The sequence below is a fragment of the Carassius carassius genome, chromosome 38 (assembly GCF_963082965.1).
Source record: "Carassius carassius chromosome 38, fCarCar2.1, whole genome shotgun sequence".
In the NCBI taxonomy this organism is placed as follows: domain Eukaryota; kingdom Metazoa; phylum Chordata; class Actinopteri; order Cypriniformes; family Cyprinidae; genus Carassius; species Carassius carassius.
The window spans coordinates 3,550,230-3,572,795 of record NC_081792.1 but is presented as its reverse complement, the minus strand read 5'-3'; the positions used below and the strand labels follow the sequence as shown (position 1 = coordinate 3,572,795).

Genomic DNA, 22,566 nt, shown 5'->3' with positions numbered 1-22,566 from the left:
CTCTGGACCATAGCCTCACACAAGATGACAGACTCAATTTTGAATAAAGTTTTTGGATATGACAAGCATGCCATATACAAAAAAGAACCTCTCGAGAGGATGTGCCACTGAGTTACAATCACATACAGAATCTTTCTATATACATATGTTTGCACTTATTCCTAATCTGCCAAATCCATAAGCGGCACCCAATTTTGAACCAAGGACCTCTTGATCTGCACTCAAATGCTCTACCACTCAACTATGCCCCCACATCTTTGCAGATAAATGCTCTTTCATTAAGCCATACCCCTACAGACTTCTGTGTTTAGAGCCAAAGATTAAGTTAGATCCTACGATTCAACAATATCAAACATTGACTCCTTCACTGTAAACTTAGGTCTTTGGTTGACAAATGCTCTGTTGTTGAGCTATAACCCCGCACTGCCTGAGCACAAACATCAAAAATGAATTTATGTCAAGCCCAAATTTGGCACATGGAATGAACCTGGGACCTCTTAATCTGCAATCAAACGCCGTACCTTTGAGATATAACCCTGTACAGTATGAGCACAAAAGGCAGGAAGATATGGCTACACATATTCCTAACATGCCAAATCCAAAGGGGCATCCGGATTAGAACCGGGGACCTCTTGATCTGCAGTCAAATGCTCTACCACTGAACTATACCCCCACATCTTTACAGAAAAATGCTCTTTCATTGAGCCATACCCCCACAGACTTCTGTGCTTAGAGCCAAAGATTAAGTTAGATCCTACGATTCAACAATATCAAACATTGACTGCTTCACTGTAAACTCAGGTCTTTGGTTACTCCAAATCAGAATCGGCAACTCTACAACTCAAAACCTCCAAATAATACAAGTCCAAAGGGGACACCCAGATTTGAACTGTGGACGACTTGATTACAGACTCACTTTGAAATCATGTCGTTGATTTTGTCAAGCAAGCCAGATCCAAAATGTAGACCTATTGATCTGCAGAAAAATGCTCTGTTGTTGAGCTATAACCCCGTACTACATGAGCACAAACCTCAAAAATAAATTTATGTCAAGGATTTGTTTATTCCTAATATGCCAAAGCTCAAATTAGGCACATGGAATGAACCTGGGACCTCTTGATCTGCAATCAAACACCGTGCCATTGAGATATAACCCTGTAAAGTATGAGCAAAAAAAGGCAGGAAGGTATGGCTACACATATTCCTAACATGCAAAATTCTAACGGGGCATCCGGATTTGAACCGGGGACCTCTTGAGCTGCAGTCAAATGCTCTACCACTGAGCTATACCCCCACAGACTCCCTGGATCATAGCCTCACACAAGATGACAGACTCACTTTTGAATAAAGTTTTTGGATATGACAAGCATGCCTGATACAAAAAAAGAACCACCCGAGAGGATGTGCCACTGAGTTACAATCACATACAGAATCTTTCTATATAGATATGTTTGCACTTATTCCTAATCTATTTAACTTGATTTATTTCAAATGAGTGCAATATTGTTAATGGAAACACCTCTACTGTACAAAGCACGCTCAGTAGAGTCCATTCATGTAAGTTTGGTCACATAATACTGTAGAATTTGCATAAAAATGTATGTCCACGGGAGCACTACGGAAGTCCCGCTGAATAAATTGTAAATGGACATTTTTAAAAAAAAAAACTCACATTTGCCATTTATTCAGCACACCCTTCCTAATGGTTCCCTGGACAGATAAATTTTAGCGATTTCGTGGTTGAAGTCTCATCAGCTGTACTCTGCAAGCTCCGAGGAATCCATTTTTGTACGTTTTGTCCCATAATACTGTAGAAATATGCATAGAGAAAATGTTGGATTATGGTTAATTTCACCACAAGTGGTGCATTTTACCAAAATGTCACAAATTTTAGGCAATAAAATAGAAAGTTGCCTACGTGCTGGAATGTACAAAACCGATGACAAACATATGGTCAGACATACATACAGGGCCTTTCTTTAGAATAAATCAATCAGGGGGCCTCTCCTCTCTAGGGAGGCATTAAAATCATAAGGAAAAGTTTGACTATTGTGGAACCGCACCATATAGTGTATATAAGGAGATACCAAATAACATTCGAGAGAATTCCTTGCAAGGACTCTCCGCGTTGTTTTCCATAAAATAAAGTCTTTTCTTCTGAGAGAAAACCACTGACTGAGTGTGATTATTCTGTGAACCGGTAGACGAAACTACATCAGCAACTTTGCGGATTAAAAATTGGTCTCACTTTCATTATTAACCTCACAATATGTCAATTTTGTACCTTGACAGACCGACGATAGGCAGTTTTTCATGTCCCTTGAATGCATGCAACACTATTTATTTCTGTAAACCACACTGGCCAGTTTATGGAAAGTGGCCCACAAGCTTGTGCCCAGTTAAAGCTGGCCAGTTCCCATATGGTCTAGCAGTTAGGATTCCTGGTTTTCTCCCATGCATTTCTCCCGGTATGGAAAAGCTTGAACTTTTTTGCTTCCCTCCTCAAAATGCCAGCACATCTTCCTTCACCAGAAGTTACTTTTTATGACAGCAGTAGAGCTACAGAACCCTGATAGGTTGAGGTTCCGATGTCTATGGGGAGTCATGTAACATGCTTCGGTATTGCCATTCATCACACAAGCTCTCGGATAAGCTGGGCAATTATCAGGGCTTACCTCCTGATAACAAGGTGAGAATAAGCAGACAGCAATCCTTGCCATAGTCACATCTAAAACCAACAACTCTGTAGCAATCAGGGGTCTATACTATTGGTGGGCCAGTGGCGCAATGGATAACGCGTCTGACTACGGATCTAAAGATTCTGGGTCCGACTCCTGGCTGCAGGCTGGTTATATTGCAGATAATGGTTGCAATGTGTGTTTTCAGATGCAAGACAAAAGTATTTTCACCAGGACAAGAGCTTAATTACCAGTTCAAGGTATCAATCCAGCAATCACAGGAATCTACCCAAATAAACTGAACCCCCAGGGTGAGTAAAAAAAAACAGCAATACCGAAGCATGTTACGCTTACAGAAGTGACTTTTTGGCCAGCAGTAGAGATACAGGACCGTGATATGTCGAGGTTCTGTCTAGCACTTTGTCCCTTCGATAGCTCAGCTGGTAGAGCGGCGCACTGTAGGTTGGAGTGTTGGCAATCCTTAGGTCGCTGGTTCGACTTTGGCTCGAAAGAGGTCTTTTTTTCAAGTGCTCACCATTTTTTGGTTTGGAGCTGGCTTTCTAACAGCTGTAAGCAGAGCTTTAATTCACAATCCACAATTGGAAGCCAAAAGAGCTTTTCCGGGGGTTCGACTCTGGCTCGAAGGAGGTCTTTTTTTCAAGTGCTCACCATTTTTTGGTTTAGTAGCTGGCTTTCTAACAGCTGTAAGCAGAGCTTTAATTCACAATCCAAATTTGGAAGCCAAAAGAGCTTTCCCTGACCGGGAATCGAACCCGGGCCTCTGCGTGAGAGCGCCAAATCCTAACCACTAGACCACCAGGGAGGGGCTGGTGGGCTTACCTCCTGATAACAAGGTGATAATAAGCAGACAGCAATGCTTGCCACTGTCTCATCTAAAACCAACAAGTCTGTAGCAATCAGGGGTCTTTACTATCGGTGGGCCAGTGGCGCAATGGATAGCGCTATGGATCTGACTATGGATCAGAAGATTCTAGGTTTGACTCCTGGCTGGCTCGCTCTGTGCTTGTTTTTCTCCGGCTTATTTTTTTGTTGTGTGTTTTTTCTCTTCTCCAAAATCCAGGAGAAAGGGCAAATCTTCAGGCATTCTTCTTTTTTTCCAAAAAAGACATATTCTGCACACCCTTTCCGATGTCTAGGGAAGACACGGACATGCTTCGGTATTGTCATTCGTCTCACAAGCACTCGGCTTTTAAAGGGGAAATAAACTGCAGGCTGGCAGCCAGTTGATCTTTGAATGAACAATTTCATTGCTACTCTGTAACTGCTTCATTACTTTGAAGGGTGTAATGCCATGTTGTTTTGATGTCACAGGCTTGCCATTTTGAAGCCTTATCACTAATTGCCACCTGGACATTGAGAATAAATTGTAATCTGCATTAAACTGAACGAGCAAATAATCAGCAACTTTGCGGATAAAAAATTGGTCTCACTTTCATTATTAACCTCACAAAATGTCAATTTTGTACCTTGACAGACCGATGATAGGCAGATTTTCATCTAGATAACGGTTGCAATGTGTGTTTTCAGATGCAAGACAAAAGTATTTTCACCTGGACAAGAGCTTAATTACCAGTTCAAGGTATCAATTCAGCAATCACAGGAATCTGCCCAAAAAAGCTGACCCCCCGGGGTGAGTAAAAAAAACAGATCCCTTGAATGCATACAACACTATATAATTCAGAAAACCGTCCTTTTGGATAATTCTTGTTTTGCCAAATTATTATCACATTGTTACAGTCGCATACCTAAAGCAACAGGCCACTACAAGATCCTGCACCCACACTGACCACATGTATGGAAAGTGCGCCACTGGCCAGTTTTAGGTGTCCAAATCCCATATGGTCTAGCGGTTAGGATTCCTGGTTTTCGCCCGGGTTCGACTCCCGGTATGGGAACGCATGCTTGTTTTTGCTTCCCTCCTCAAAAATCCAGCACATCTTCCTGCACCAGAAGTGACTTTTTGGCCAGCAGTAGAGCTACAGGACCGTGATATGTCGAGGTTCTGTCTAACACTTTGCCCCTTCGATAGCTCAGCTGGTAGAGTGGAGGACTGTAGGTTGGAGTGTTGGCAATCCTTAGGTCGCTGGTCTAATGTGTTTTTTTTCTCTTCTCCAAAATCCAGAAGAAAAGGCAAATCTTCAGGCATTCTTCTTTTTTTCCAAAAAAGACATATTCTGCACACCCATTCCGATGTCTAGGGAAGACACGGACATGCTTCGGTTTTGCCATTCGTCTCACAAGCACTCCGACAAGCTCGGCGATTAAAGGGGAAATAAACTGCAGGCTGGCAGCCAGTTGATTTTCGAATGAACAATTTCATTGCTACTCTGTAACTGCTTCATTACTTTGAAGGGTGTAATGCCATGTTGTTTTGATGTCACGGGCTTGCCATTTTGAAGCCTTATCACTAATTGCCACCTGGACATTGAGAATAAATTGTAATCTGCATTAAACTGAACGAGCGAATAATCAGCAACTTTGCGGATTAAAAATTGGTCTCACTTTCATTATTAACCTCACAATATGTCAATTTTGTACCTTGACAGACCGAAGATAGGCAGATTTTCATCTAGATAACGGTTGCAATGTGTGTTTTCAGATGCATGACACAAGTATTTTCACCTGGACAAGAGCTTAATTACCAGTTCAAGGTATCAATTCAGCAATCACAGGATCATAATATAGATGTACTCTGTTTGACAGAAACCTGGCTAAAACCTGATGATTACATTATTTTAAATGAGTCCACCCCCCAAGATCACTGTTATAAACATGAGCCGCGTCTAAAAGGCAAAGGTGGAAGTGTTGCTTCAATTTATAACAACGTTTTCAGGATTTCTCAGAGGGCAGGCTTCAAGTATAACTCGTTTGAAGTAATGGTGCTTCATATAACATTATCCAGAGAAACAAATGTTAATGATAAATCCCCTGTTATGTTTGTACTGGCTACTGTATACAGACCACCAGGGCACCATACGGACTTTATTAAAGAGTTTGGTGATTTTACATCCGAGTTAGTTCTGGATGCAGATAAAGTTTTAATAGTTGGTGATTTTAAAATCCATGTTGATAATGAAAAAGATGCATTGGGATCAGCATTTATAGACATTCTGAACTCTATTGGGGTTAGACAACACGTTTCAGGACCTACTCATTGTCAAATATCATACTCTAGATTCAATACTGTCACATGGAATTGATGTTGATGGTGTTGAAATTATTCAGCCAAGTGATGATATCTCAGATCATTATTTAGTTCTGTGCAAACTTCATATAGCCAAAATTGTAAATTCTACTTCTTGTTACAAGTATGGAAGAACCATCACTTCTAACACAAAAGACTGCTTTTTAAGTTATCTTCCTGATGTAACCAAATTCCTTAGCATATCCAAAACCTCAGAACAACTTGATGACGTAACAGAAACTATGGACTCTCTTTTCTAGCACTTTAAATAAAGTTGCTCCTTTATGCTTAAGGAAGGTTAAGGAAAACAGTTTGACACCATGGTATAATGAGCATACTCGCACCCTAAAGAGAGCAGCCCGAAAAATGGAGCGCAGCTGGAGGAAAACAAAACTAGAGGTATTTCGTATTGCTTGGCGGTAAAGTAACATATCCTACAGAAAATCATTAAAGACTGCTAGATCCGATTACTTTTCTTCTCTTTTAGAAGAAAACAAACATAACCCCAGGTATTTATTCAATACAGTGGCTAAATTAAAAAAAATAAAGCCTCAACAAGTGTTGACATTTCCCAACACCACAGCAGTAATGACTTTATGAACTACTTTACTTCTAAAATCGATACTATTAGAGATACAATTGCAACCATTCAGCCGTCAGCTACAGTATCACATCAGACAGTGCACTATAGACCCCCTGAGGAACAGTTCAACTCATTCTCTACCATAGGAGAGGAAGAATTGTATAAACTTGTTAAATCATCTAAACCAACAACATGTATGTTAGACCCTATACCATCTAAGCTCCTAAAAGAGGTGCCTCCAGAAGTCATAGATCCTCTTCTGACTATTATTAATTCCTCATTGTCATTAGGATATGTCCCCAAAACCTTCAAACTGGCTGTTATTAAGCCTCTCATCAAAAAACCACAACTTGACCCCAAAGAACTAGTTAATTATAGACCAATCTCGAATCTCCCTTTTCTGTCCAAGATACTAGAAAAGGTGGTATCCTCACAATTATATTCCTTCTTAGAGAAAAATGGTATATGTGAGGATTTCCAGTCAGGATTTAGACCGTATCATAGTACTGAGACTGCTCTCCTTAGAGTTACAAATGATCTGCTCTTATCATCTATTAGTTTTATTGGATCTTAGTGCTGTGTTTGACACAATTGACCACAAAACTCTTTTGCATAGACTTGAACACTTTGTTGGCATCAGTGGAAGTGCATTAGCATGGTTTAAATCGTACTTATATGACCGCCATCAGTTCGTAGCAGTGAATGAAGATGTATCCTATCGATCACAAGTGCAGTATGGAGTACCTCAAGGCTCAGTACTAGGGCAGCTACTCTTCACGCTTTATATGTTACCCTTGGGAGATATCATCAGGAAACATGGTGTTAGCTTTCACTGTTATGCTGATGATACTCAGCTCTATATTTCTTCGCAGCCCGGTGAAACACACCAATTTGAAAAACTAATGGATTGCATAGTCGATATAAAAAACTGGATGACGAGTAATTTCTTACTGCTAAATTCTGAAAAAACAGAGGTGTTAATTATAGGACCTAAAAACTCCACTTGTAATAACCTAGAACACTGTCTAAGACTTGATGGTTGCTCTGTCAATTCTTCGTCATCAGTTAGGAACCTAGGTGTGCTATTTGATCGCAATCTTTCCTTAGAAAGCCCCGTTTCTAGCATTTGTAAAACTGCATTTTTACATCTCAAAAATATATCTAAATTACGGCCTATGCTCTCAATGTCAAATGCAGAAATGTTAATCCATGCATTTATGACCTCAAGGTTAGATTATTGTAATGCTTTATTGGGTGGTTGTTCTGCACGCTTAGTAAACAAACTACAGCTAGTCCAAAATGCAGCAGCAAGAGTTCTTACTAGAACCAGGAAGTATGACCATATTAGCCCGGTCCTGTCAACACTGCACTGGCTCCCTATCAAGCATCGTATAGATTTTAAAATATTGCTTATTACTTATAAAGCCCTGAATGGTTTAGCACCTCAGTATTTGAATGAGCTCCTTTTACATTATAATCCTCTACGTCTGCTACGTTCTCAAAACTCAGGCAATTTGATAATACCTAGAATATCAAAATCAACTGCGGACGGCAGATCCTTTGCCTATTTGGCGCCTAAACTCTGGAATAACCTACCTAACATTGTTCGGGAGGCAGACACACTCTTGAAGTTTAAATCTAGATTAAAGACCCATCTCTTTAACCTGGCATACACATAACATACTATAATGCTTTTATTATCCAAATCAGTTAAAGGATTTTTAGGCTGCATTAATTAGGTAAACCGGAACCGGAAACACTTCCCATAACACCCTAAGTACTTGCTACATCATTAGAAGAATGGCATCTACGCTAATATTTGTGTTTCTCTCTTGTTCCGAGGTCACCGTGGCCACCAGATCCAGTCTGTGTCCAGATCAGAGGGTCACTGCAGTCACCCGGATCCAGTACGTATCCAGACCAGATGCTGGATCAGCACCTAGAAAGGACCTCTACATCCCTGAAAGACAGCAGAGACCAGGACAACTAGAGCCCCAGATACAGATCCCCTGTAAAGACCTTGTCTCAGAGGAGCACCAGGACAAGGGCACAGGAAACAGATGATTCTTCTGCACAATCTGAATTTGCAGCATCCTGGAATTGAACTACTGGTTTCGTCTGGTCAGAGTAGAACTGGCCCCCCAACTGAGCCTGGTTTCTCCCAAGGTTTTTTTTTCCTCCATTCGGAGTTACGGTTCCTTGCCGCTGTCGCCTCTGGCTTGCTTAGTTGGGGTCACTTCATCTACAGCGATATCGTTGACTTGATTGCAAATAAATGCACAGACACTATTTAAGTGAACAGAGATGACATCACTGAATTCAATGATGAACTGCCTTTAACTATCATTTTTGCATTATTGACACTGTTTTCCTAATGAATGTTGTTCAGTTGCTTTGACGCAATGTATTTTGTTTAAAGCACTATATAAATAAAGGTGACTTTGACAGGAATCTGCCAAAAAAAACTGAACCCCCGGGGTGAGTAAAAAAAAAAACAGATCCCTTGAATGCATACAACACTATTTAATTCAGAAAACCGTCATTTTGGATAATTCTTGTTTTGCCAAATTATTATCACATTGTTACAGTCCCAGACCAAAAGCAACAGGCCACTACAAGATCCTGCGCCCACACTGACCACATGTATGGAAAGTGCGCCACTGGCCAGTTTAAGGTGTCCAAATCACATATGGTCTAACGGTTAGGATTCCTGGTTTTCACCCAGACGGCCCGGGTTCGACTCCTGGTATCGGAGCGCATGCTTCTTTTTGCCTCCTTCGACTCTGGCTCGAAGGAGGTCTTTTTTTCAAGTGTTCACCATTTTTTTTTGGTTTGGAGCTGGCTTTCTCGCAGCTGTTAGCAGAGCTTGAATTCGCAGTCCACAATTGGAAGCCAAAAGAGCTTTCCCTGACCGGGAATCGAACTCGGGCCGCGGCAGTGAGAGTGCCGAATCCTAACCACTAGACCACCAGGGAGGGGATGGTGGGCTGGTGGGCTGGTGGACTGGTAGGCTTACCTACTGATAACAAGGTGAGAATAAGCAGACAGCAATGCTTGCCACTGTCACATCTAAAACCAACAACTCTGTAGCAATCAGGGGTCTTTACTATTGGTGGGCCAGTGGCGCTCCATGTCACCTGTAGGTCGTGGTTATTCTTTGTTATGACAGCCAATCACGTTCCCGGCTGCAACCATGAAATTTATGTTTTAGCCAATCGGCGCTCGTATAGCAACCGCGCAGTAGCCAATCAGCGCTCGTATCGCAACCGTGATTCCCCCCAGTAACAACAAGCAATTAGCCAATCAGCGCTCGTATTGCAACCGTGATTCCACCCAGTAACAACAAGAAATTGACCAATAAGCGCTCGTTCCTCATCCGTGATTCTCCGTAGTAACAACAAGTTATCAACAACAATTGATAACGTCAAGAACCCCCGGAGACTTGCGGATCACGGCTGAAGAAGAAGATAACAGTCATCGATTAATTTCTAACCAACATTTGCAATGTAAGTGAATCTTTTATCAATAAAAAAGTAACACTTACAATACTGGTGCACAAATATGCATTAATTTATACTTAACGAATGCACAGATAATCATGAGTTAATGTAAACGAATGAAGGACTAACTTAAACCATTAATTAATGATTACTACATCAGCAACTAACAAACATTCTATATGTTTCATAGATAAATTAATAAATACAATTTTATTAGTTAAATTTACTTTAATGTATTAGTTCCTTAATAACATTATATTAACTAATGACGTAAATGTATATTTTAATTACTACAGTGGCCAAAGCTATTTACTTCAACTTCCAGTTGTCAGCTTTAATTAATCATGAGCTAATGATTTTCAAAGGAATCATGTTATGACTTTACATGTTGAGGTAAAGAGCTATTAACATATTGTTAAAATGATATTGTGGTTCTGGATTTTTTTTTAATTAGTCATGTACCTCAACAAGTAAAGTTAAAGTAATAACATAATGATATCTTTACAAATTATTATCTAATGATTCATTATTGATATAATTTTACACTGTTAGTTAATATAATATGTTATTAAGGAATGGATACATTATGACACATTTAACTAATAACAACAATTTATTGATTTCTTTATCTATGAATCATATAAAATGTTCATTTGTTGCCAATGCAGTAATAATTAATAAATGGTTTTGTCCTTAATGAGTTATATATTAAGTCATGATTATCTGTGCATGAATTAAGCATGAATTAATGCATTTAATTGTATTTATTTATTGCATATTAGTGCCAGCATATTGTAAAGTGAGTTGTGTTTTTATGTTAACATAAAAATAAAGTGTCAAATATATAAAGTTGTTTTGAATGAATAACCTGTAGTTCAGACAAGCTAATAATTCAGCTAATCAATGTAAAATATTATAATAAAAAAAAAGTATTTCATATTTTTGTAGATTAGTCGACCAAGCAGAATATAAAGTATATTAAGTTACAGTTTTACCAGCTGCAACATTAAAACGATTCTTATACATTAATGCATTACTTGTTATAATGCAATAATATAGTATGCATTATGCTTCTACTTTTAGTACTTTAAGTATATTTTGATTCTAGAATTTTGAATGTATGATCTTTACTTGTAATAGAGCAGACAAATTTGTGAAATATTTGTCTTTAAAAAGGAGATCACATAGAATAGACTGAACTTTCCCTTCCCTGTCTCAGGTGGGACAAAAGTTATATTTTAATGTATAATAATTATCTGAAAAAATTACCTCTTACTCTGGGATAATTCTGATATGTTAGCCAACATTTTTAGCCTGTAGAAAAATATATACACAAACACAGCATAATATAAAATCAACATTAAAAGGTGATCATAAGTAAATGTAGTTCACTTTTTTTAATTTAGATGGAACCTCGCTTCAGGAGACGGGCTGATGGAAGCCTGAATCTGACGGATACAGTGGAAGCGTCAAAGGTGAAGGACGCCAACAGAGGAAAGTCATACACAAGACCCCTGCCCCCGGAGAAAGTGCTGGACAAAGCCAGGAAAAGTTTAAGTGAGCACCACGGAGATCTGTCTAACAGAAAGCACCTGTTGGGTTTCTTTGAAATCCAGTTTGGTGTATTTCGTGGGCAAACATTTAGGTGGGTGGCTGAAAATGCCCTGGGGTATGCTGCTTATCTGGTGGCAGCTATGAAGAGGGACCCCACAGGAGGCAGCAAAGACTCCCAAGAACATGCCCACAACAAGGGGAGTTTCAGGGAGTATATTGAGCTCTTTCCTTCTGGCAGAATTGCCATTGCCATGAAGGAAGAGCAATATGCTGGGAAAGATCCCCAGCATGCTGCTGACTCCCAGCACTCTGCCCCCACAGAGTTCACCACCCCCACCCAGCACACTACCACCACCCATACTTCTACTGCCTCTCTCCGCTCCCTCTTGGTTAGGAAGTTGCCTAACCAAAAAAACTTGAACAAGGCTGTAAAAAGACTGGTTTCCCCCCTCAAAGTCGCACCTTGTAAGCAAACATTTATTTGTATAACACTTTTTTGGTTTGTTTAGCATTTATTGCTGTTCAGTAGTCATGTTTATCTGTTTGTCCTGTGTTTGTTTGTAGCTTTGGCCCAGGCACGTGCGCGGCCCTCAGCCACCCTCACCTGTCCGACTGTGTCCCTTGAGACAGCCACAGGACCCTCAGCCACCCTCACCTGTCCGACTGTGTCCCTTGAGACAGCCACAGGGCCCTCATCCACCCTCACCTGTCCGACTGTGTCCCTTGAGACAGCCACAGGACCCTCAGCCACCCTCACCTGTCTGACTGTGTCCCTTGAGACAGCCACAGGGCCCTCAGCCACCCTCACCTGTCCGACTGTGTCCCTTGAGACAGCCACAGGACCCTCAGCCACCCTCACCTGTCCGACTGTGTCCCTTGAGACAGCCACAGGACCCTCAGCCACCCTCACCTGTCCGACTGTGTCCCTTGTGATAGATGACAGCACACTGCTGGCAGAGGCAGCTAAGTTTGAGGAGTCATATGTGGCATGTACGTCTATACTTATTTAAAGTATTCAACGTTTCCTTTCCAGGGATAATAAAGTAAAGTGAAGCAATGTGAATTTGTTTATTTATGTGTTTATTTTCTGTTTTTCTATTTTATTTAATTTTTTCAGCAAGACGAGTCTGTCTTCCTGCTGGATGGACACACACCCTGCCTGAAGTGGACCAGAGGTGGATCTCCAAGGCCCTGTTCAGGTGGACAGCACAGGGGCATCCTGAGCTGGTATTTAGTAGGGTGAACAAACTTTGGTGGTATCCTCCACCGGTGCCACTGAAGACCAGTAATTCTCCTTCCTTGGAGAATTACTTTGGCCATCGCCTGCTGCTCTGGATGCCACGAAAACTGTGGCAAGTGAAGCTGACTTGTCCGCATCCAGACTGTCAAAAAGAACTTCTGACCTCAGCTGGCTTGCATCAAAAGATCAGGCAGGTGGTTGCCATGGGTGAGATGTACTTTGTGGCATCTGAGTACCTTGCCTGCCGAAGATGTAAAAGGAAGGTCATCAGCTGGAGCCATGATCTCGTTTCCCAGCTCGACATTGGCCACAGGGTGCTGTTCCTTTGCATTCTTACTTCAAAACTTGCATGTGACTTTGAGGTAGTAACTTTGATGCGTCAGCGTGGGCTGGGAAACAGCAGCAGCCAGATCCAGCGCAAGCTACAGGAGCGTCATGTTGATGTCTGGTTGCAAAAGACAGCCCAGTATCTGACAGATTGCAAGGGGATTGCCAGTGCTGTCACGTCGAGCCTAATCCTGCCTGTGACATTTGAACCTGCTCCTTCAATGCCTTCTATACCCAAGCACCGATGGCTGTATGCCCAGGATGTCCTGCAAAGGCTGGATGAGGTCAAGGCCACTATAACATCACAATATGGTCGAATCTTAAAAATGGATTCTACCAAAAAAGTGGCCAGAAAACTAGCAGGACGCAGCTATGGCACTGCTACTTGGGCAACTAATGTTGGCAATGAGCATGGACAGGTGATCATGTCCATGCTCACAGCGAGCGAAGGTTTTGGTCTGGGGCCAATGATAGAAGGCCTTATCAAGCGATACAGAGTGGCTGGGGTGGCTCCTCCCGAAGTGCTGTATGTCGACCGAGACTGCTGTGGCAACACTCTTTTGAGGAGGATGTTTGAAGAGTGGGGGCAAATGACCATCCGGTTAGATGTCTGGCACTTCATGCGAAGGTTTGCTGTCGGCTGCACCACCGACTCTCACCAGTTATATGCCACATTTATGAGTGGCCTCAGCCATTGTATTTTCATGTGGGACCAGGTCGACCTGGCTGCCCTGAAGACGGCTAAGCAAGCAGAGCTGGAAGCTGATGGGAAACCATCATCCGAGGCTGATGTGCTGCGCTTTATCAATCGTAGCGAGCTAGCGCTACATTGCGGGAGAACCACTCGCGGGACCAAAGAGACCCTGGCGCTGATTGACAGCCATGTTCAGGCCTTTGATGGAGATGCTGGTCGTGACACTCTGGGAGTCCCACTAATAAACTCAGCCCGCATGAGAGAGATTTTAAAGTCCCAGCGGAAGCATGTGGCCTGCATCCAGGATCCTGCCGGTGTGCAGCTCTACATGCAGACGGGTACTGTACTGAAGGGAGGGCACCGCCTGCCAACATACCGCTGTGCCAGAGGTTCCACTTCAATTGAGTAATTTCACTTGCACCTTAACAGATTCATCCCAGGTTAATAAATTATTTAACTGAATTATTAAATTAAGATATGATTTATACTGAAATAATTATGAGAATTGCAAGAACAGCTATTTGTGTATTTATATGAAATTTTTGTTCTGTGAACTTATTATTATTATTTTTTTCATTTATAGGCACGCTGGCAAGTGACACCTTCTTTCAGGCATATCTTTTGGATGGGCTTGCAAGGTGGAATGAGGACCGGGCTGTGGCAGCAACAACTAATCAGCAGCAACCACATTCCTACAACCATCTTCTGCGTCATGCTGTCAACACTCTTGCAGAGGAGCTTATGGGCATGAAAATCATTCCTTATGTTGGGCCAAGAAAGTACACTGGTATATAACATTTTTTTTTGTTTTTAGTGACACTTTAATTTAAGTATAAACCACTGAACCACTAAGTTATAATATAATATTATGGTATGTTATCTAATTGTCAATGTTTTTCTATTTTAAAGGTGAGCTTATTGGAGTGGAATATCTTTACCAGCAAACTGGTAAAGTTCTGCAGGACTACAAGTTGGCCATTGAAGAGTCAGAGACCACTGAGGTTGGTATAGAGGTGGATGAAGGTTATGCTGAACTTGAGGAGTTTCAGGACATCACTGTCCCCACCTTTGACACTGAACAGACACCTGCTGCCTCTTCACAAGCATCAGTGTCTGCAGCGTCTGCAGCATCATCTCCAACTCCTCCAGCAACCAGCACCACGTCATCACTGTTTGTGGTCCCTCCATCACCAGTGTCATCTCCTGTCAGCAGCTCACTGCACACTCAATCAAATCTAGGACTCTTTCCTGGAGCACATAGCTGTGAGTTTTACCAAAGTATTCATAAAGATTTCGGTATTTGTTATCACACTAACTATAAATTTGTATTTATCACATTGAAAGGCATAAATAAAAATTTCAAATCAATATTTACCTTTTTGATGTTGTCCCAGTGGACCGATTATCTGCAGAAACGGATCGTCCAACATCGGAAGAGAACACTTCACATGATGTAAGGGCCCAGTTTATTTTTTATTTACATTTACATGTATGTAAACATAATCTGGGTTACATTGAATGTGCTTTCATGTGAATATTTGTTTTCATTGATGCTATCAAAAGTTCCTAAATTATCTTTCATTTTAGGATTCGGTTGGACCTGATAATATTGAGGGGTATGGAGCCGTGCAGGACTTGGCAGAGTTCTTGGTTGGCCTCAGAGACCACTGTCTGGCTTTGTCGGGAGAAGAGTGCATCAAGATCATCTCCCTATGGCAGGCATTGGGGGAGTATGACAGGAAAAAGACCATTTACCCACCACGTCACCAAACCAACCTAAAACAGGGACGATTCAGGGCCACTAAGAAGATTGTGGCCCCAGGTGTGGAGAGCACCAAAAGGTATGTTATATTTAGTAAACAGGGTTTACAAATTGTTTTGTAATATATATATATATATCTGAAACTGGCTGAAATATCACCTACAACTTTTTTTGTTTAGTAACCTGACACCTTCATGACTAGCTTATCTTGGTTATAACATAAATTATTAGTTGTGATTTACATTTAATTCTGACTATATATATTAGGTTGCTAAGTATGTTACATTGCTATGGACACAGTTACAACCGTACATTGGAATAATTAATTTAGCAGAAACAAAGCAATCATTTCTTAAATCGGTAAAATCATTTTGTATCAATATGTTGTGTCAAATAATTTGTCTTTTACTGTACTTTAGTAAGTAGCCATGTAATAAGCGGGATAATATGCAGTCATTATTGTGAATAAAATCTGACAGGCTGACTAACAACACCCTGTAATAATTCCACAACACAGTAATCCAGTAGAGACCTGATTTATTGATATGACATTTCAACATCAATCTAAAAACAAAACAAAGAAAGAAAACATAACTATGGGCAGATATTATCAATGAACATTTAGACAACACAAAGCAAAACAGACAGAATAGGAAAGGGAAAATAAAAATAAGATCACACAATGAAAACAATCTTAGATTAATAATATGTATCCTGTTGTAATTTGCAGGTGTTTCGTTGGGGCTCATAGTCCTGCACAGTGGCCTGACTGCAACCGAGTGGTGGAGGCCATTTTCACAAGGCTCTGTGCTCTCTACCCAAACGCGGTGCGCTGTGACGGGGTAAGGGTGTCCCGCTTCACTGTTGTAGCACGTGCTTACAAGCACATCCGAGAGTGCATCCTCACTAATGCTAAGGTGATGAGTGAGACCACCATCCAGCTCCCAGAAGTGAACGCTGCAACAGTCACACAATGGTGAGTAAATAAGCATTGTCACCGCTAAGCCTAAACTTAAAGCAGCTAAGGGCTGATGTTACACGGCAACTTTTTTTGATCAATGCTGCTGGGCAACTTTGGTTAATATTGCCATCAACAGGCAACCAGGCAAGACACAGAGCGCAAGATTGATCTGAAGTATCCAGATTGAAATTTGTTACCCATTCTCAGTGGGGAACGTACCCAAGAAACACTTCTCAAAATTTTTTGTATCATCAGCCTTAATGTAACCATGGCTGGTTTGCAGGTCTAGAAACAAATCAACAAGAGTTCATCTTCTGTTTTCTTCTTCATTGTGAAAGATAAGATTTATGACATGGATCAGCTGTCTTCAGCAGACTGCAAGAATCAATAATTCATAATACAATGTTAATCTCAATAAAGTAGCCATTTCACAAAAGCAGTAATACATTAGACGACTGCTGTGTGATCTCAGCTGTGTCATGCTGCTGCGTCATAGTCATGACAAATAGTAGTTGATCTTTTGTATTGCTTAAATGTTTATTAATATCTGTCGTTTTATGTTTCCCAGGTTCAGCAGGCGTGGCAAGTCACAGGAACAAGAGATTTTGAAGCAGCGTATCCAAGCCCCAGACGCACCCATGGCAGGACCCGAGACGCTTCCTGCGGCTATGCAGAAAGGACCAACTCTCTATCCAGACAATTTGGCTGAGCCTCACCTTTTTATCCTGCCACCAAACACTGCTGGGAAGGCAAAACTTAAGGGGAGGTTGCAACCCCAGGCCATCTCCCAGGCTCCAACATCACATCAAAGCCTTCCTGTCATTGCACCAGCACTACCCATCTCTCTCCCTTTCATTTTACCATCTGTGCAGCTTCCTACAGTGAAAGGCCCTTGCGCGCCATCCTCTACAGTGCCAGGTACCTCACAGGAGATGTTCTTCAACTTCCCTTTACCTTCAGCTCTGCCACCATCAGCTCAGACACAGACATCCGGTCAAGATGTTCCTTACTCCACTCAGCAATACAGAAAGAGAAAACTGGAGAGGGAGCGCACTGGAACTGTCACAAGAAAATATGTGAAGAAGACAGATGTCATTCTTGGCAGAAAGTGTAACAAAGAGAGAAAGCCACCATCACATCTTCAGTACTTTGGCAACTGGTTCTGCAAAGAGTCTGAGACTCAATCATATGGTGAATGGAGGGCTGTGCTGCAGGAACGAGGTTATAGAAGAAAAAAAAAGGGGAATGGCAACCCTCCAGCTTCTTAAAACTGCTATTTCAGCACATTATATTTTTATTTGGTTAATGTTTGCTTTATAGTGCAATTTACAAGTCTCCAACAATGACAGCTGTCTATGTGTAATTACTGTGTGTTTCCTCTGCTGCATGCCTCTGTTGGAAAAATATTTCATACCATTATATATATATGGTATGTTTATGTTTTTATTATTATCATTATTTTGTTTTTGGTATATTTGATTTACTATTTTTTTAGGGGCGAATATGTCATAATTGCACTACTATGGTCCATTTTTGTTTTGATTTACTTTTTTTTGGCTAGAATGTCAAAATTGCACTACTGTGGTAAATGTTTGTCTTGGTTTACTATTTATTATTTTCTTAGTCTGATGTCAAAATTGCACTGCAAATGTTTGATTTGGTTTGATATTTATTATATTTTTACACTGATATGTAAAAAGTTTACTACTGTGGTAAACATTTTTGGTTTACTGTTTATTATTTTTAATTGATGTGTCAAAATTGCACTACTGTTCTAAATGTTTTATTGGCTTTAAAATGTATATGGAGATTAAAAGGGTTGTTAATATTTGCCCTCACACTATTGTTATTGTGTTTGTTTTGGTTTGATATTTATTATATTTTTAAACTGATATGTAAACATTTTACTACTGTGGTAAACATTTTTGGTTTACTGTTTATTATTTTTAATTGATGTGTCAAAATTGCACTACTGTTCTAAATGTTTTATTGGCTTTAAAATGTATATGGAGATTAAAAGGGTTGTTAATATTTGCCCTCACACTATTGTTATTGTGTTTGTTTTGGTTTGATATTTATTATATTTTTTTAAACTGATACGTAAACATTTTACTACTGTGGTAAACATTTTTGGTTTACTGTTTATTATTTTTAATTGATGTGTCAAAATTGCACTACTGTTCTAAATGTTTTATTGGCTTTAAAATATATATAGAGATTAAAAGGATTGTTAATATTTGCCCTCACACTATTGTTATTGTGCCTTTTTGTATTCTCACAATATTTGTACATGCATATATATTTGCACTGCTGTTATAATTTTTTTATTGACTTTATATTTGCAAATAAAAAGGGTTGTTAATCTTAATCTTTGCACTAGCAATGTTTTTGTGCCTATTTCTCACTGTATTTGAAGTTGCAAATTTTAAGTATTTAAGTATTCCAGTATTACATAACAATAAAACACACACACACAAAAACAGGGACTTTCAGAAAATATAATAATATAATGTACGGCTATAATAACGCCTCGAAGGAGGTTTTTTTTTCAAGTGCTCACCTTTTTTTTTGGCTGGCTTTCTCGCAGCTGTTAGCAGAGCTTGAATTCGCAGTCCACAATTGGAAGCCAAAAGAGCTTTCACTGACCGGGAATCGAACCCAGGACGGGGCGGTGAGAGTGCCGAATCCTAACCACTAGACCACCAGGGAGGGGCTGGTGTACTGGTGGGCTGGTGGGCTTACCTCCTGATAACAAGGTGAGAATAAGCAGACAGCAATGCTTGCCACTGTCTCATCTAAAACCAACAACTCTGTAGCAATCAGGGGTCTTTACTATTGGTGGGCCAGTGGCGCAATGGATAATGCGTCCGACTACGGATCAGAAGATTCTAGGTTCGACTCCTGGCTGGCTCGCTCTGTGCTTGTTTTTCTCCAGCTTATTTTGTTGTTGTGTTTTTTTTTTCTTCTTCTCCAAAATCCAGAAGAAAAGGCAAATCTTCAGGCATTCTTCTTTTTTTCCAAAAAAGACATATTCTGCACACCCTTTCCGATGTCTAGGGAAGACACGGACATGCTTCGGTATTGTCATTCGTCTCACAAGCACTCCGACAAGCTCGGCGATTAAAGGGGAAATAAACTGCAGGCTGGCAGCCAGTTGATTTTCGAATGAACAATTTCATCGCTACTCTGTAACTGCTTCATTACTTTGAAGGGTGTAATGCCATGTTGTTTTGATGTCACGGCTTTGCCATTTTGAAGCCTTATCACTAATTGCCACCTGGACATTGAGAATAAATTGTAATCTGCTTTAAACTGAACGAGCGAATAATCAGCAACTTCGCGGATTCAAAATATGTCAATTTTGTACTTTGACAGACCGATGATAGTCAGATTTTCATCTAGATAACGGTTGCAATGTGTGTTTTCAGATGCATGACACAAGTATTTTCACCTGGACAAGAGCTTAATTACCAGTTCAAGGTATCAATTCAGCAATCACAGGAATCTGCCTAAATAAACTGAACTCCCGGGGTGAGTAAAAAAAACAGATCCTTTGAATGCATACAACACTATATAATTCAGAAAACCGTCCTTATGGATAATTCTTGTTTTGCCAAATTATTATCACATTGTTACAGTCGCAGACCTAAAGCAACAGGCCACTACAAGATCCTGCGCCCACACGGACCACATGTATGAAAAGTGTGCCAGAAGCCAATGGCCAGTTTAAAGTTTCCAAATCCCATATGGTCTAGCGCTTAGGATTCCTGGTTTTCACCCAGGCGGCCCAGTTTTGACTCCCGGTATGGGAACGCATGCTCCTTTTCAGAGGTGTCAAGTAACGAAGTACAAATACTTCGTTACATTACTTAAGTAGAAATTTGGGGTATCTATACTTTACTTGAGTAATTATTTTTTAGCCGACTTTTTACTTCTACTCCTTACATTTTCACGCAAGTATCTGTACTTTCTACTCCTTACATTTTAAAAATAGCTTCGTTACTGCTATTTCATTTCGGCTTGTTTTCATTCCGGCTTGTCATCATTCAAAAAAAAAAAAAAAAAAAACTATCCAGACAAATCGCGCCATCCGGATGGAGTGAATTTGATTGTGGTTGGATGAGAAGTATAAACAGATACCATTCCGACACCCTATTGGTTTGTACACGATCCATCGCACCTGCACATGACACAAATCACATCACACTCCAGCCAGGACATAGCCAGTTTTGGGTTCGTTTATCAAAAATTATATTTCTTAAAAGTAAGGTTGGATATGGAACCGGTATGCACCTTACTGAATAAGAGGATACAGATTTCGGTGCCTTTTAAATGCCTGAGCGATCGATTGAAATGTTTGTCCTGGTTCTCCGAAATGTACACAAGAAGCACGGGCATCGCTAGGCTTTTTAGCGGGGCTGTAGCATTTAGCTCCATAAACTGTATACAAATTTGTGATCGCCTCAGAGTCAGTCCCCTTAAGTTTCATATGAAACCGGCATCAGACCGGTCTCCTCTCCGTCTTTCAGCGCGCTCTTCAATCCGCAGACCGCGGCAGAGCAGCGCGAGCGGAAACAAACACAGAGGACACAAGGTATGTGTTTATCGAAAGATTGTTAGAATATCCGTATCTGTGCAGTTCTTTGTCATAAATACAGTTTACAAAAGGTCACGAGGGAGCAGTCGGTTTCTCATCTTCTGTAAAGTTTTCGCTGCGTTCACCGCTCATCACTAAACAGCTGTTTCCTCCAGCAAAAATCTAGCCCTTAACAAATATGAACGAACACTTACACTTATTTAAATATACTTAATTTAATCGTACGTACTTTATACATACACCAGCTACTGTGCAAAAGTCTTGGGCACGTTAGTATTTTCACTAAAGAATGGTGTTCTGCCAGTTATTTATATACTTTGCTGTTTCAGTATAAAATATCTATTTAAATTTCCAAACATTCATTTCGCCGTTGTCAGACTGCTTGTGCATTCAAAATCGCACTAGATTATTAATTAAATTAATGACAAACTGATATTTCCTACTGACACACTACAGCATATATATAAATAACTGGCTTAAAACCCTTTTTTGGGGTGAAAATACTAATGTGCCTTAGACTTTTGCACAGTGCTCTACTTTACAAACGACTGTTGCTACTTTATAAAGAATGAGCATACAGTCATTCACAGAATGGATTAAAGACAGTGACAGCACTCATCTTAACTAAATATCAGAGTGAGTGACAGAGATACAGTCGAAACATTATGTGTGGTTTTTGTATTAAGTAATGACCCAGATTATGAAATACATTTATTAGCCTTAGATTAAGCATAACTTGGGAAATAAGAGCATCCAAAGTGAAAGCTATGTATTTATTTTAAATATTTGTAATGTTCTTTAATGTTATCCATAGTTTTTTTGTGGGTCTTTTTTTTAAAGTATCGGTTCAGGCACCGTTTAGGCGCCGGTACCGTTTTAAAAGTATTGAAATGGCACTGGATTATTTCTCACAGCGTTTACGATGGAGAGGCAGTAAGCCTCCTCTACCTTCAATGATATTATGCAACGCAAGATCACTTCGAGCTAAAATATACAAACTTTGGATTAATACCAGAACATGCTCTGAGTATCGCACCTCAAGTTTAATGGTGATCACGGAAACGTGGTTACACAGGGATATCCAAAACTCTCTGATTGACATCGATGGATTTTCACTTGTCAGGGCAGATAGGACTGAACAATCCGGAAAAACGAGAGGTGGCGGCATGGCTGTGTATGTAAGTAACAACTGGTGCAAACAGTACACAGTTAGGGAAACACTTTGCTGTCTGGATGTCGAGATTTTGCATTTGACTATGAGACCATTTTACCTCCCAAGGGAGTTCAGAAGTGTGGCCGTGTGCGTTGTGTACATTCCTCCCAGCGGGAATGCAGCTAGGGCCGCAGCTTGCATTGCTGACTGTGTACACCAAGAACTGCAGCGCGCTCCGGGCGCCCCCGTGTTTGTAGTGGGCGACCTCAACCACTGTAAACTTGAATTAGCACTCCCTGGGTTTGAACAATA

General features: G+C 40.5%; 2 non-coding genes across 2 annotated transcripts; both read right to left on the bottom strand.

The window, feature by feature from the left end:
• Positions 1–1,222: 1,222 nt before the first annotated feature.
• On the bottom strand, positions 1,223–1,294 carry trnac-gca (transfer RNA cysteine (anticodon GCA)). Its single transcript has one exon. It is a non-coding gene; the product is annotated as a tRNA-Cys (tRNA).
• An 8,075-nt stretch (positions 1,295–9,369) lies between these two features.
• On the bottom strand, positions 9,370–9,441 carry trnae-cuc (transfer RNA glutamic acid (anticodon CUC)). Its single transcript has one exon. It is a non-coding gene; the product is annotated as a tRNA-Glu (tRNA).
• Between the last annotated feature and the right edge of the window lie 13,125 nt (positions 9,442–22,566).